The following is a 15,653-nucleotide window of genomic DNA, read 5'->3' as shown; positions in this document are numbered from 1 at the left end:
GGCTCAATAAGAAACAAGAATGATTAAAACAGAGATTAAATGAAAGATTGTATGTATTTTAAATGAACTTCAGTGTCAGTGTTTTAAGTTGATCTTTCCTGTGACCCTTCAGATGAAAAGACCACTGAACCCACATAGCAACATTGTGTTGGCCCAGATCCGGCCCACATCTGGCACACGTGGAAAGATGATCTGGCCCACATGCAGCGTGGATCTACGGCACTTGAGTGGCCCACTCCTGTTTGCCAGATCTGGGCCACAAGCAGGCCATAGCAATGCCACATGTCAGCCAAGAGCAAAGAAATAAACCAGAACTGGACCTTATCTGAGCCACAAAATCTGTGTATATTAAATATGGAGTAATTTCAGCCTTAATAAGCCTGTTAACAAGCAGAATCACTGAAGAAAAGAAGAGAACAGAAAAAGAGACGAGCAGAAACACAAGAACTACAACTGACTTCAGACACAGCCTCAGATGAAATCAGCTGAAGAGAAAAGAAGACATTAAATCTGTGAAGATCTCAGCAGAGGAGGATTAAACAACTCCACAAACAGCATTACCAGCTTCACTTATTACTAACCAGACTGACTTTATTTCTGTCAGACGTCTACAGAAGTTTTTATTGAGAATTAACAGAGGTTTAACTCTAATGTGTTTCATTTGAAGTCACCATAACAGTGATGAGTGCTTCCATTAGTTGGGCTCTTAACTCTTATTATATCTTTTGTCTTCTTTGGCCACTGTGACAGTGTGTGTGTCAAACACATTTGCAGCAGCAAAGAAAGCTAAAGTGAAATGAGATCAGGTGATGATGGTTACCTGTTGATGGTTTTATAATCATCATGATATAACCTGTTTCACTGATGTCTTTGAAATCTAAAAATTATGTTGTTCAACTAATATATTCACATTACATACATCTGCATACATAACATCTGCAGCGTGAGGTCCAGCAATATTATTACAATCAGTCAGCAGACTTTAACAAACATGAGCATGAAACATTACAGTTCGATGACAAACACAGACATCAATAATCAACGTATGAATCTCAACAATGGTGACAATCAAAAGTACCTTGCTGCAATGCATGCTGGGTACCATCATAGTACAAAACTCCCAGCATGCATTGCAACATGAATAAATTATGCAGCTGAATTGTCCTATAATTTTGTTTGATTCTAAATATTTGCTTTTATTTTTTTGCTGTTGTTTTTGTTGTGACATTTAGTAGCTTTTCAGTGATGTTCTGAATTATTCTGTTTATTTAAAAAAAATATATATTGTCACCATTGTTGAGATTCATGTGCTGATTTCTCATATCTCTGTGTGTCACCATTGCTTCAATTTTCGTGCTCATGTTCATTAAAATCTTCTAACTGATTGTTATAATATTACTGGACCTCACGCTGCAGTAACACAGGGTTTGTGATGAGAATATATTAATGGAACAAAACAATTGCTAGATTCCAAAGACATCAGTGAAACAGGTTATTTCATGATGATTATAAAAGCATCAACAGGTAACCATCATCACCTGATCTCATTTCACTTTAGCTTTCTTTGCTGCTGCAAATGTGTTTGACAAACACACTGTCATAGTGGCCAACGAAGACAAAAGATATAAGAAGAGTTAAGAGCCCAACTAATGGAAGCACTCATCACTGTTATGGTGACTTCAAATGAAACACATTAGAGTTAAACCTCTGTTAATTCTCAATAAAAACTTTTGTAGACGTCTGACAGAAATAAAGTCAGTCTGGTTAGTAATAAGTGAAGCTGGTAATGCTGTTTGTGGAGTTGTTTAGTCCTCCTCTGCTGAGATCTTCACAGATTTAATGTCTTCTTTTATTTCAGTTGATTTCATCTAAGGCTGTGTCTGAAGTCAGTTGTAGTTCTTGTGTTTCTGCTTGTCTCTTTTTTCTGTTCTCTTCTTTCTTTCAGTGATTCTTTGTGTTAACTTATTAAGGCTGAGATGACTTCATATTTAATATACACAGACTTTGTGGCTCAGATAAGGTCCAGTTCTGGTTTATTTCTTTGCTCTTGGCTGACATGTGGCATTGCTATGGCCTGCTTGTGGCCCAGATCTGGCAAACAGGAGTGGGCCACTCAAGTGCCGTAGAACCACGCTGCATGTGGGCCAGATCATCTTTCCACGTGTGCCAGATGTGGGCCGGATCTGGGCCGACACAATGTTGCTATGTGGGAAGTTTCAACCATCAGCCCTTCTTCAAAAACACCGTCATCTTTCAGTACAACAGAACTGAGTCCACAATCAGGTCAGTTCCTCTGTCTGTCGCTCTTTATGACTCTTTTTTTTTTGAATATTGTGCTTCTAAATGTACTTGAAGTCATTTATATATATTAGATGATTCCTTTGAGATTAAATGTGTTAAAGTTGTTGAAGACTGAAGGTTCAGTCCTCAGATGTTTGCTCCCGGTTATTAAAATGTACAAATTGCTTTGGATAAGAGTGTCTTTAGAATGAACATTAAAATATTTTCAGTTGAAAGTAATCAGTGCATCAATAAACGTTTGTTCATATTCACATGATGTGAATGGTTTGTGTGTGAATGTAGAGCTTTAGAGTTTATATGTGTTCATGTTCTCACTGCATGATTCACAGTCACTGGTGTTTCTCTCTGTCAGCGACTCATCAAATAGAAACTGAAACAACAAGAACAACAACAGAAAACACTAAAGTTCAACTCTATCAGACAAACACTAGTAAGAAGACAAACTACACTACCCATAATGCAACTCTCTGATCACATGATCAATCTTTGAAAGGAAATTGCTGTGAACATTTGTAGAGGCACGTACTCGTTTGGTTAACTTGCTTTTCAGAAGCGTTACCATTGCAGTTTAACATCAGTAAAGCCGGTTCCTTGATTAGTAGTAAATCACCATCACCTGCTTTCAGATGGAGCAGCATTTAGGGCTGATGAGATAATTAAGTGATTAATTTAGTGATGATTGAGCATTATTGAAGACACCTGATGTTAACAAGCAGAATCACTGAAGAAGAAAATCACAAATTGTAAGTTACCATTAAGGTGATGGGTGTTTGCTTTAGTTGGGCTCTAGACCATTATATGTTTACTTTAATATTTACTGTTGTTCGTCTGCTGTTATTGATTTATAACAGTTAAATGAACAAAGTAAAGTGTTATCTTATAGTGTTGGTTATGTTTTGACATAATCATGCTGTGATCTCAAAAAGGAAACTTATTGAGATAGTTTGATTTAACTTGTTAGCAGCAGTTTAGTGATTCTTCAGCCTATGATTATCAGTATTTTACTTATAATTCTAAATATTTAATAAATATTGTTCAGATCAAAAGACATTCAAATAAATTCATTTAAAACACAGACATCAATAATCAGCCTGTGAATCTCAACAATGGTGACAATAATAAAGCATGTTGCAGTGGCTGCCACCAATCACAACTCATTAATGGCTCCCATCATGCATTGCGGTATGAATAAATTATGATCTGAATTGTCTTTGTAATTTACTTTTCCTAATTGAATATTCTGCTCCTCACCATTGTTGAGATGCATAGACTGAATCTTGACGTCTGTGTGTGCCTAAAATAATGATTTTTTTTAAACAACTTTTAAGAAATCCTTTATATTATATCAAAAATTCTGGGCATTTATGCAGATTCACAGTTATGCTGTAACCAACAACATAAATCGAAGTCAGAAAGAAGGATTTTAATGAGTTCAGTGATCAAGTTCAAATGATGATTGTCATAATATAACCAATACCATCAGATCACTTTTTTCTTTGTTCAACTGGTGATTATAATTAAGAAACAACAGACAAACAAAATCTAAAGTTAATAATATATGGGTCAAGAGTCCAACTAAAGCAACCACTGATCGTCATAACGGTGGCTTACAATTTGAGATTTTCTCCTTCAGTGATTCTGCTTGTTAACATCAGGTGTCTTCAATAACGTTCAATCATCACTAAATTAATCACTTAATTATATCATTAACTTCAACACTCTTGAGTGTGGACTCATACACTCCCAGGAGTGTTAATTTAAGACAGGAGTGTTTGCTGTGTACAAAGAGCCGTAGTTAACTGACAAGCTGAGCCATATCGCATTAAATATCGCTGGCGATACGTCCGCGATATTAATGCGATATGGCTCAGCTTGTCAGTTAACTACGGCTCTTTGTAGTAAATGCCGCTCCATCTGAAAGCAGGTGATGGTGATTTACTACTAATCAAGGAACCGGCTTTACTGACGAGATGCGCATAACAATCTCACGATATATATCGCACAGCCCTAGTAACTACCAAATAAACAGAAACAGACGCGACTGAATCCTCTTTCTTTTGTAAAATATATTTATTTCTGTGTGACTAATGTGCAGTCTTGACAGAAATGAATTCATTATGATCAATGTATCACTTTTTATTGTAAACCTGTCATAAAATATTGATGCTTGGGTTTTAAATATTCAAGTAAACAACAGAAATGCCAACAAACGGCCACTTTTATCATGTTTGTTTTGCGATCTCGCTAGTTTCCAGTGATTTCCTTCTGATTCGTTTTCTGATAAAACTTCCATTTGTTGGTGAAATGATGGGTTTGTGTGACGTTGATCCAGAGAGGCGTGTTTCGGTGAAGCTGCGGATCTTGTTTGAAACAAGACACAGCTGACATGACTAACGAGATCATGACTAATACAGCTGAACTGAAACTCATAATCAAGGTGTCCATGGCAACTAATGAGTGGCGGGAAAAGAACAAAGGAAAACAGGAACCAATACAAATAAAATAATACAAACTAAAAGTGCGAACATGAACTGAAATGTGATAATAATAATGAAATAAAATATATGATTCACTTGCAATCCATAATAACATGGTTTAATTTGCACATTAAAGTATCTCATGAGACATATTCAGCTTTGAATATATATATATACACATTTATATTTTTGATGTAGGCCTACATATTTGTGAATGTCAGCTGTAAACATAGAATCAAATGTCAAACTGTCACGTTTAAATGCCGTAAATTGTGTATGACAGATAGGATCATAATTTATTATGCATATTATTAATATTTATAAACAATAAATTAATAAATAACATAAATAACATTAATTATAATATATGAATTAATCTGTCTAATAGCATCTACAAATATAAAAGTTATCTGTCTACCAAGCTCTGACAATGTATGGAATATTATATTAAGAGATTATCCAAATTTAAAAAAATAAATAAAAAAAAGCTGAAAACGCTAGGCGCTCTGCTAAAAACGCCCAGCTGTGGGCGCTTGAGAGTAGCGTTTTTTCAGTTGAGACGCTTCGTTTCTATGATACAGAGTATCCGCTGCACAGTTTACTTGTAACTGATTTCGCAGATAATTTGTCTAAAAATGTCGACACAGTGTAGAGTACTTGCTCTGGTCCTTGCTTTGGATGAAGGGATGGCTGAACCACGTAGACAGAGAGGACGGACGCGCCGGTCTATGTGGGTTCATGATATCTTGAGAGCGAGAAAACATCTCGGAGAGTACCATCGTCTGGTCCAAGAACTAAAGTTGGACGGCAGCCGGTTCAAGGAGTATTTTTCGGATGAGCAGGAGTCAGGACACAGTTTGAGACGTTGTTCCGGAAAACTGGACCTTCTATTTCGAAGAGAGACACAAACTACCGGGAGGCCATCAGCTCGGAAGAACGTCTTTGCATTTGTCTGAGGTAAGTGCATAACTTATAAGGCTATTCCGAAATTATTTCAAGTGATATTTTGTGTTATTGAGCTGAAAATGAAAAGTATTTTGTAAGTGAATGCAGTGAAGTAAAAAAAAAAAAAAATGCAGTTTTGTCTCTTTGCTATAGTGGATTAGGAGTAAAATAGCAGAAAAAAGCTCAAATAAAGTAACGTTAATGTTACAAGTGACTTAAAATTGTAGGCTGCATGTAGACATTTATTTATTTAACGTTAGTTTCGTACATTCATCACTGCAAATAAGGTACAACATATCTTATAGGGCTGCACGATATGAGGAAATGCTGCGATGTGCGATAACATTGTTTAATATTGCGATGACGATATGACTTGCGATAAATATTCAAATGTGAATGTTAGCTATAGGGGAGAGTGGGGTGATTTGTGCCAGGGGGGGAAGTAGTTCCACCCTTGTTTCTGGAAAACCATAGAAGAAATTGGTCATGTGACCACATAATTTTGAAAAGCAATCACTTTTACTCGTCCTCCAAAGAAGAGAGACACATGGCATGAGAGTTAAGCACATTTTAGTGCAAAAACTGTTTTTTCCCTTTCAAAGTAAAATATCTATGATTAAGGTTTTTTGATTGTAGTGTCTGAACAATTATAGACAAGTTTGAAAACATTTCACACATGTTTTAGTGCTTTAGTAGTCTACACAATGAGTCTATACAGTTAGCATGATGTTAGCTCTTAACTGCTGGATCATGCTAGTTTTTCAAACTTGTGGGTCTGGGGTGATTTGTGCCAAAGGGCCTGGGTTAAGTTGTGCCAGATCCAGACCACCTAGACCTACATACTCACAGGGGATAATCTTGAGAAGTGAGGAGATGGGCATGCCTCATCATTGTTTTACTCAGGCCTGCCTGCTATTTGTTTAATTTAGCTAACACTGATTTCAGTTTTGAGTTTGCACTATGTTATTAAAGAGAAGTTTTATTCCGTTTTTAAGTGGCCTATGTCACAATAGGATGTTTAGAAATGAGCCTAGTCACTTTATTCTTATATGTTACATAATTGACAAACAGCGCTGTCAACAGACATCTATTGCCAAAGCCTTTTTGCCTGAAATGATTCACAAATATCATATATTGTGTTGCTATGGTGCTCTAAATGGTTGCTAGGGCGTAGCTTAATAGCTTCACAATGATCCTGAGAGACTGATTGGTCGTCTGAGTAAAATGAGCCCGCCCCCTTGTCTCTATGACACTGTGATCCAGAGTTATGTTCAATACAAAATCCCTATGCAATTGACCATAGTAGGAAAACCGCATGCTATGGTATTCCAGGGTGACAATATCTAAATAAACCTTAAATGAGTAATTTTGTATTGAATTTATCTTGCTTTCATATAGCATTACGGTTCATAACATTAAAATGTTCTGTTTTACTTCAGAAATCACTGGCACAATTTACCCCCAATGTATTCCCCCAAAGGCACAACTTCCCCCGCACCAGGGGCAAGTTGTGCCATGAGACCACTTTTTTCCCAAAAGCTATATTTCTGAAACAATTTATTTCAGATCCAAAGTTATTGTTCTCAGGGATGCACCACATCCTGAAATATATGTACATCCTTAAGTTGAAGGCATTACTGCCATGGCCTCACTTTAAAGTCACTTTGAGTAAAAACTGGCACAACTCACCCCACTCTCCCCTACTGTCCCCATGTCTTAGTGCTTTAATAGATTCTTTGCGTGATAAGTCAAACGTTTATTACCTGCCTGGTTCAGATTACACAATTTTAGTGCGATTTTGGCACGATCCGTTTGCCGTCCCTTACGAAAATTAACCATAGTTTTACTATAGTAAAACTGTAGTTAACTAGTTAATTACGACCATAGTAACCATGGTATTTTGGAGCAAACCATGGTTTTAAAAAACATGGATCATGTACCATAAAATTGGATGTATTACCATAGAATTATCTACATTGAAGCATTTAGTTACAACAAACATCTACAAAATAACAAAGAAGTGACCATTCTATGATACAGACTTTATTGCAGAAATTACATAATCTGAAAGAAAATATAAACCTGCATTTGTTTTCACATGTGACCTAAAACAAACTACAAAGTTATACAAAGTTATTGGTCATAAAGTGGTGCTGTGCAATGGTTAAAATCAGTTGCTAATTTACAAATAAAAAAACAGCAATTTTTTTTCACTGTAATAATGATGTACAAAAATAAAATATTCATATAACATATAAGCACCTTTAAAATACACAGTATCTACCTCCTCTAAAATGTCTATAACCTGTAAACACGTGTCCAACACAAGAATATGTTTGCAAATTACGCTGTGCATACATTAACAGGATTACAACAACATTACTTAACAATTACTTCATTACTTAAAAATATTACTAAAAGTTTTTTTCTTTTAATGTATTCTACATATACTACAAAGTAAATTCAGAAGTAATGAGCAGTTATGTTTTAAATTATATCCACTCACAAGAGATGAAGAAATGGAGACTCCTTATGGGGGGTGAACACTTTAAACTCTAGGTGAAAAAGTTCAAAAACGTGATGCAGCATCCATGCCAGTAGCTGTCAGGGTGATGTCTGTCTTATAGGCCAGTAGGTTACAGTCCCGCTGTGGTTCTGTCTCGACCTTCAGCCCAAATGGACTCAGGAGCTGAAATGAGAAGAATACACACCACATTAACACAAGACTAGCTGGAATACTCAACTGTATAATTGGGTTGCCGAGTAATAATGTGCAATAATGTCCATTCAGCCAGTGTTTTCATAACCCATAAATTATTAGGGCTTCAAAAGCCAAGCAGAAAGATTGTACATTTTTATGATCAGCTGAGTGTATTCTCTTTTACTTGTACTTTTTTTCTGTTTAACCTTTCAAGAGTATAAGTCTCATATATACATCATTTCAAGAGAAAGAGAAAATGATTTGGAATAAAGGACAAAAGAGATGGAGAAAGTATTGGTTTGAGTAGAGACATCTGTAACCAACAAAGGGATAGAGCTCTAGACACTCAATTCAATCTTAAATGCAGAATAATAGAGAATTGAGAAATACCCAGACAGATAATCAAAGGGTTTTTCTCACCCAAAGCTATTGTATTGTTTCAACCTGGAAAACAGTGCATGAGTCATGTGGACCTATTCTATGGTGATTTTTCATTCCTTTTACAGTTTAAAAAAAGATTGGCTCTGTAAAATTTCACTACATGAAAAGAACAAATCAGAACATTCTTCCAAAGTTCACGTTTTGTGTTCCACAGAGTGATAAAGGTCTGAAAAAAACGTGAGTAGATGACGACAGACATAAAATATTTTTTGGTAAGTTACTTATTAGTTAATTTTCTCTGGCTGCTATAATTGTGTGTTTATAAAGCACATTTGTTGTGGCAAAAAAGCCATGAGAAAATTAGATCAGGGGCCTGTACCATGAAGCCGGATTAGGTGGCTAGCCAGCTATGTTTCAGCTTAGTTTCCGCCAACCCTGGGTTTTAGGTACTATGAAAGTAGCTCGACTTTAATCGGTGTTCGTTGCCATGGTATCTTACGCTGCACGGCTAACCTGCACCGGGGCAGGTTATGTTCTGGATTCAAGATCTCAGACCGAAGTTTGACCAATCAGCTGAGAGCAAAGAAACATATAGGTGACGTAACTTATTCCAAGTGTCTGTTACAATGACTTCACCTTTTCTTCCAAATCCTGTGGACATCTCAGCGCAAATTGTTTGACGAGCACTTCGTAGAGAAAGAGTTTTTAGCCAGACAAAATCCCCTTGCCTTAACTGATAGTTACTTGTATGAAAGATACAGATTTTCCACGGAAGGAATGTCTTATCTTTGCGAACTTCTTGAGCCGCACATAAAGAATTTAACACGTCGAATTCATGCACTTACTGTACCGCAAATATTGCGTTGCATTTTTTTTTTTTTTTTGTTAGTGACACATTCTTGCTCGGTCGGTGACGCACAGAAGCTATAGGAGAAAACATATGTTTGTCGAACCATTCGCAAGGTGGTCCTCGCTCTGCAGGAGTACATGAAAAGTTTAACTAATAATGTTCCCCGGACATTTATCGACCACGTCCATAAAAGAGGGCTTTTATAAAATTGCCGGTAAGATATATTGATAGGGTGACATCACATGAACACTTTTTTTTTTTCTCAAAAAGCAAATTTCACAAATGTACTATACAATACAATACATGTTAAGAATTATTTTGAATCTTTTTTATTATTCTTCTGATAATCTTATGATAGGATTCCCAAGTCATTGCAACATGTATGCAGTCTATTGCTCCAATCTCCACTGCTCTAGGGGAACATGAGGCAGATTATGTTAATAGGAAGTCCTATCACAGCCTTAATGTTCAGGTAGAGATGATGTGAATATGTGAGATGATTATTTTCTGTGAGATGAATCTTTAAATTAATAGTAACTTTAACAGATATAACAATGATCTACTAAACATTTCATCTGCAGACGACTTGTGGTCATGAACATATGATCAAGTTTGGATGTCAAATGGCCTGGCTCCAGTGCTTGTCTCACAAATTTCCCATGAGTCTGTGTTGTGTCAGCGCTTTGAGGAAAGCAAGTTAAATTTGGTACAGTACAAAACACTGTTCATTTAAACTGAGATAGAAAAACCTACACTGTTAGCCCTTGCTGTAAAAAAAGGCGTAATTCAGACAGTATCATACCATATTCCATTAAAACAGTAATATACCGTAGAAAACAAAAATAGCCTACAGGAATATACTGTAAATTAACAGTGCTCAAAATCGACACTCAGAGGCTGTTTTCCCAATCACACTCTATACCCTCATTCACTATTCCCTACATTAGTTCACTAATATAGTCCACTTGACAGAGTGAATGAAAAAAAGTGAGTGAACTGGGACACTGATGAACACCTGATAAGCAGAATCACTGAAGGACAGAGAAAAAAGAACAGAAAAAAGAGAAACACAAAAACTACAACTGACTTCCAGCCACACTGAGTGTGAAACCAGTTTACAAACCAGTTTACGATTATTTCTTTCATACATGTACAAAAGTTCTTGTTGAGAATTAACAAAGATTGAGTTAATAATAAAATTTGTTGTCACCATGATGGAGATCAGTATTTGCTTTAGTTGGTCTCTTGTCCCTGGACTTCTTACCTTTCATCTCTCTCTGGCTGCTGTAACAGTGAGTTTATAGAACACATTTGTTATGGCAAGAAAAAGTCAAGAGGTAGTTTATAAGGTTTTTTTATTATTTTGTGATGATGTCACAATCATCCTGGACATGTATGATTTTCAGATTATTCCTGTATATATCCATTGAAATTATGGGTATGTCATATTTAGCATATATCTGTGAATCTACTAAATAAAATCAATATTTCTGTAATCAGGTCTTCTGAAAAATAACAATCATATAGTGCATTCAATTTTATTTTACTCCTGCTTGGCTCAGACACACACAGATATCAACAATCAGCATATGAATCTCAACAATGGTGAAAAGTTTCATGTCGCAATGCATGCTGGGTTCCAGGATAATATAAAACTCCCAGCATGCACTGCTGCATGAATAATAAAAAAAAAGAAATACTGCCACCATTGTTGAGATTAATGTGCTAAATTGTGATATCTCTGTGTTTCTAAAACATAGTGTAGCTCTGTTTTTTTTGGTTTATGCATGATGTGTTAAAAAAAAGAGTCATAGTAATTTATTGCTGTAGTTTCACAGTGGTGCTAATGTAACACTTTTGATCGAGGATAAAACTCTGAATGAATAAGAATTAATTCCTTAGTGAATGAACAGGCAATATGATGATTTTGTCATCATAAACATTACAACCACAATCATTCATAAACTGTGTGTGCACAAGTGTGACTTGCAAAAACACAGCTCAAGCAGCAAAAGAAAAATGAATATTTTAGCATCAACATCCCAACTAAAGCAAGCACTGATCTCTATAATGGTAACTTCAAACAAACATTTTCAATAACAACTTCTGTATGACAGAAATAAAGTCATACTGGTTAATAATAAGTGTAATAATGTGTAATGGCTGGAAGTCAGTCGTAGTTATTGTGTTTCTCTATTTTCTGTTCTTGTGTTTCTCTTTTCTTCAGTGTTTCTGCTTGTTAACAGCAGGCGTTCATCACTAATGCTCAACAATCACTTACATATTCCCTTAATTATCTCACTGTAACACTGTCTCAATGTTACTTTTTACTCATTGTAGTGTGGATTTCCCTGTGGGGTTGAAAGGGTTAACAGTGTAAGATAAAAAGACACACCCACAAAATGTATTTTACAGTAATAAACTGTAAGTTATAAAACAGGTTTATACTGGCAACACTGTTGCCAGTAGTTTACTGTACAATTAATTTTTTGGGTCACCATTGTGCAGAAGAGTAGAGCCTGTGCTTCAGTCCAGGAGAAGATCTACAAACATTGATGATTTGCTGCATGTTGCTTTATTTAACAGGCGGTGACTGTGTAGTTGCTGAGCCAGTGGAAATCTTTTTATGTACAATAGTTTTTTAGTGGTCTCAAATGAAAGAAGTTCACAGTTTTACTTTGCTCACATTATTAATGCATTATAAATTTTAGTTAATACATTTAAATGACAGTTGGTCAATTTAAGGCAGTCGGTTTCTGCAAGTGTAATTAGTTCATTTGAATTAGAATTTAGTGCATTTTTACAGAAACAAACTAGACTACAGTAAAGAACTGTACAATTAACAGTATTTTACTGGCAACAGTGTTGCCAGTATTTTACTGTAAAAAAACCCGGTAAGGTCTAACAGTGTACACAATAACCCCCTATCATGACCCTCAGACAGGGCCACAGCACCACTTCAGTGTGGCCCTCAGTAAAACCAGAGTGAAGATAGAGATGACCTTTGGCATCCTAAAGGCACATTTCAACTGTGTTTGGCGCTTCAGAGTCACCAGAGCGGGCATCACAGATAGTGGCAGCATGTGCCATTCTGCACAATATAGCCACCAGTAGAAAGGAGCGAGAAACAACACAAAACCAGCTTCTCCCCGATGAAACTGACCCGATCACACTTGACCACCCAGCTGGTGCAGATGTAGATGCAATCGCCATACAATATTACACTTAATAAAAGCACATTGAAACTGCAGATATGTCTCAAACTGTTTTATTGGTTTTGTGGGATGGGAGGGAGAAAGAGAGCAAGAGAAAGTTGCATTAATAAATATTCATACTAAAGTGTTACTTGGTTAAATAAGTTATACTATATATACTATATAACTATATACATACTGAGATCAGTTTTATCCAGCTGTTTGATTTTGTTTGGAGCCTCCTCAGCTCACAGTCAGCTCCTTTAGTGTGCAGTCTAGTTCAAGACTCCTTTTGTACAGGGCCCTGACTGAGTCTGTTTCCACCTGAAACATAATTCCACCACAAACATGATCATTACAAGTTTTCTGGAGGCTCATCAAATCACAAAAAGTTCATTGACTTCCTACAAACACAGGACTGACTGTAATTTATGTCAAGGGTTTTAAATCCTTACACATTTCTTCTGAAGCCCATTGAGGTAGAGGCCTCAGTTTCTGGGTCAGGTTGTGAAAAATCCTACAAAAGAGATGTGTAAGGGCCAGTCCCTTTTTTTATGCCACACATTCAAATGTTTGCCATAATAAAAAGCCCAGTGCATTCACCTCAGCAACTGTCTGATAACACACAGACAGAGTGTCTTCATCATTTGCTTCACCCTAATAGTGTGTGTGTGTGTGTGTGAATGTGTGCTAGCTTCAACAGGGACACTGTATTTCCCTCTACTGCAGAACATACAGTCAGCCATATTTAAAACTTAAAAGTAGTAATGTATTGCACACATACCCAGTGTTACTTGCTTAGAGGAGCCAGCACCAGGGTCAGATTGTACAGCACCTGTAATCCCATCCATAATCGGCCGTCCCTTATTGCTACTCAGAGCCAACTCCTCCGCCACAGTGTATTCTGGTTTTCTGAATTTAACTCTTTATTTCTGTTTGCTGCAAACAAGTGTGATAAAATGTTCACAAAAGTAATAAAAGGTTGTGGCAAATACTCTTTGAATTAACTCCTTGAAATAACCTTTGAATTATATTTTTATATTTTGTCTTTATCTGCTGCCAAGAACATTTGGAGTTGGGGTTGCATCTAAAAATCAATGAATATTAATCTTTCTTAGTACATACATGCACATTTTTTATATATTATAAAAATAAGCTATAGGCTATATTACACATATAGGCATACATATATACATACATAATTTTACATAAATATAGAACGTATTTGTTTAACTTACACATTAACAATCAGCAATCTTTCTCCAACAGTCTTCTCTTGCTTTGGCAGCAGAGAACGTATTGTTTCGAGCTTGAAATACATATTTAAATTCATCGTAATTATGAATGATTATCTCTTGCTCCTCCGCAGAAAAATATATCGCTCTCGCTCTACCCGCGATTGGTTGTTCAGTGTCGACGTCACTCTTTTATGTGCACGCGCGCGTGGGGTAATCATAGCTTGAGGATCAAAGCCTGAGTTGACAGAGAAAGTTGATGAGCTGCATCATGGTACCAATAAAGCCTGATTGCATCGGTTTGGTTTTGTCAACTCAAAACTAATCCTGTAACCCCGAGTTTGTTCAGCTACCTTCATGGTACAGGCCCCAGGTAATGTTAGTGGTTTATTGATGATGAAATCATCATCATGTAATTGCTTGAATCCCTGATCTTATTCCGTGTCTAATGTTTTGATTATATAGGACTAATTAATTAATTAATTAATTAATATTGTCTTTTAATGTTGTTTTATAATAGAAGCCATTTAATTTTACAGCATGAGATCAATGTTATTAATCAAATAATAAAGTATTTTAAGAACATTTAGTGCATTAAACTTTTTCCTCTACATTATTACTTAGCCATCAAGAATCAGTGTATGACTCTCAACAATGGTGACAATCAATGAAATGCTTCATGCTGCAGTGCATGCTGGGTACTACCAATCAAAACTCACCCTTATCTCCCAGCATGCATTGCGGCATTAATAAATCATGCAGCTGGATTTTTATGTAGCTTGTTTTATGCTCAGAGTTGATCTGATTGTCTGGATATTTTGTTTGATTGTCACCATTGTTGAGATTCATATGCAGTTTCTTGATGTCTGTGTGTGTCTAAGTAATGCCATAGATGAAAGGTTTTTGTGCACTAAATAGTTTTAAAAAAAGTTTATTATTTGATAAACAACACTGCTAGATATGCTGTAGAATCAAATGACTTCTATTATGAATAAAACAATATTAAAACCACAAGTCCTATATAATCAAAGCATTAGACACTGAATAAGATCAGGGATTCAGACAATTACATGATGATATCGTCGTCATCAATAATAAACAGCCAACATCACCTGATCTCATTTTCTCATGGCTTTTTTTAGCTACAACAATTGTACTTTATATACACACAATTATAGCAGTCAGAATTTTTTATATTAAAGAGTCAAGGGTCAAGAGCACAACTAAAGCAAATGCTAACCACCATCATGGTGGCTTTAAAATGCAAAATATGATTTCATTAAACGTAACCGGAAATTAAATAAAGTAAATCTGGTTAGTTTTAAGTCAAGCTGGTAATAAGTGTACGGCCATGCATTTCACCTTTTTGTTTGGTTTATTCCAACTAAAATTCAACGACTGCCCAACGTTGGAGCTTGACGTCAAACAAACATTGGATTTAGACGTCAACCTGACTTTCATTTTCAACCAAAATCCAACGTCTGACCGATGTTGTAGTCTATATCCTGTCCCTGCTGATTTATCAAGATTGACATCACTCTGTCATTATGGCAAATAAACTCTTAGGAC

At 36.0% G+C, this 15,653-nt stretch overlaps 1 protein-coding gene and 1 long non-coding RNA gene across 2 annotated transcripts in view; both read right to left on the bottom strand.

Annotated features, from left to right (window-relative positions):
* The window catches only part of LOC311077723 (uncharacterized protein), a 118,210-nt gene that overhangs the window by 12,916 nt on the left and 89,641 nt on the right, over positions 1-15,653 (bottom strand). The window lies entirely within an intron of this gene.
* On the bottom strand, positions 12,927-13,718 carry LOC311078348. The gene is made up of 3 exons (XR_014605138.1): positions 13,634-13,718; positions 13,305-13,366; positions 12,927-13,173 (listed from the first exon to the last, which is right to left on the bottom strand). It is a non-coding gene; the product is annotated as an uncharacterized lncRNA (long non-coding RNA).

This window comes from Abramis brama, assembly GCF_963993115.1.
Source record: "Abramis brama genome assembly, chromosome: 2".
NCBI lineage: Eukaryota > Metazoa > Chordata > Actinopteri > Cypriniformes > Leuciscidae > Abramis > Abramis brama.
This window is presented reverse-complemented; position numbering and strand designations above follow the sequence as displayed.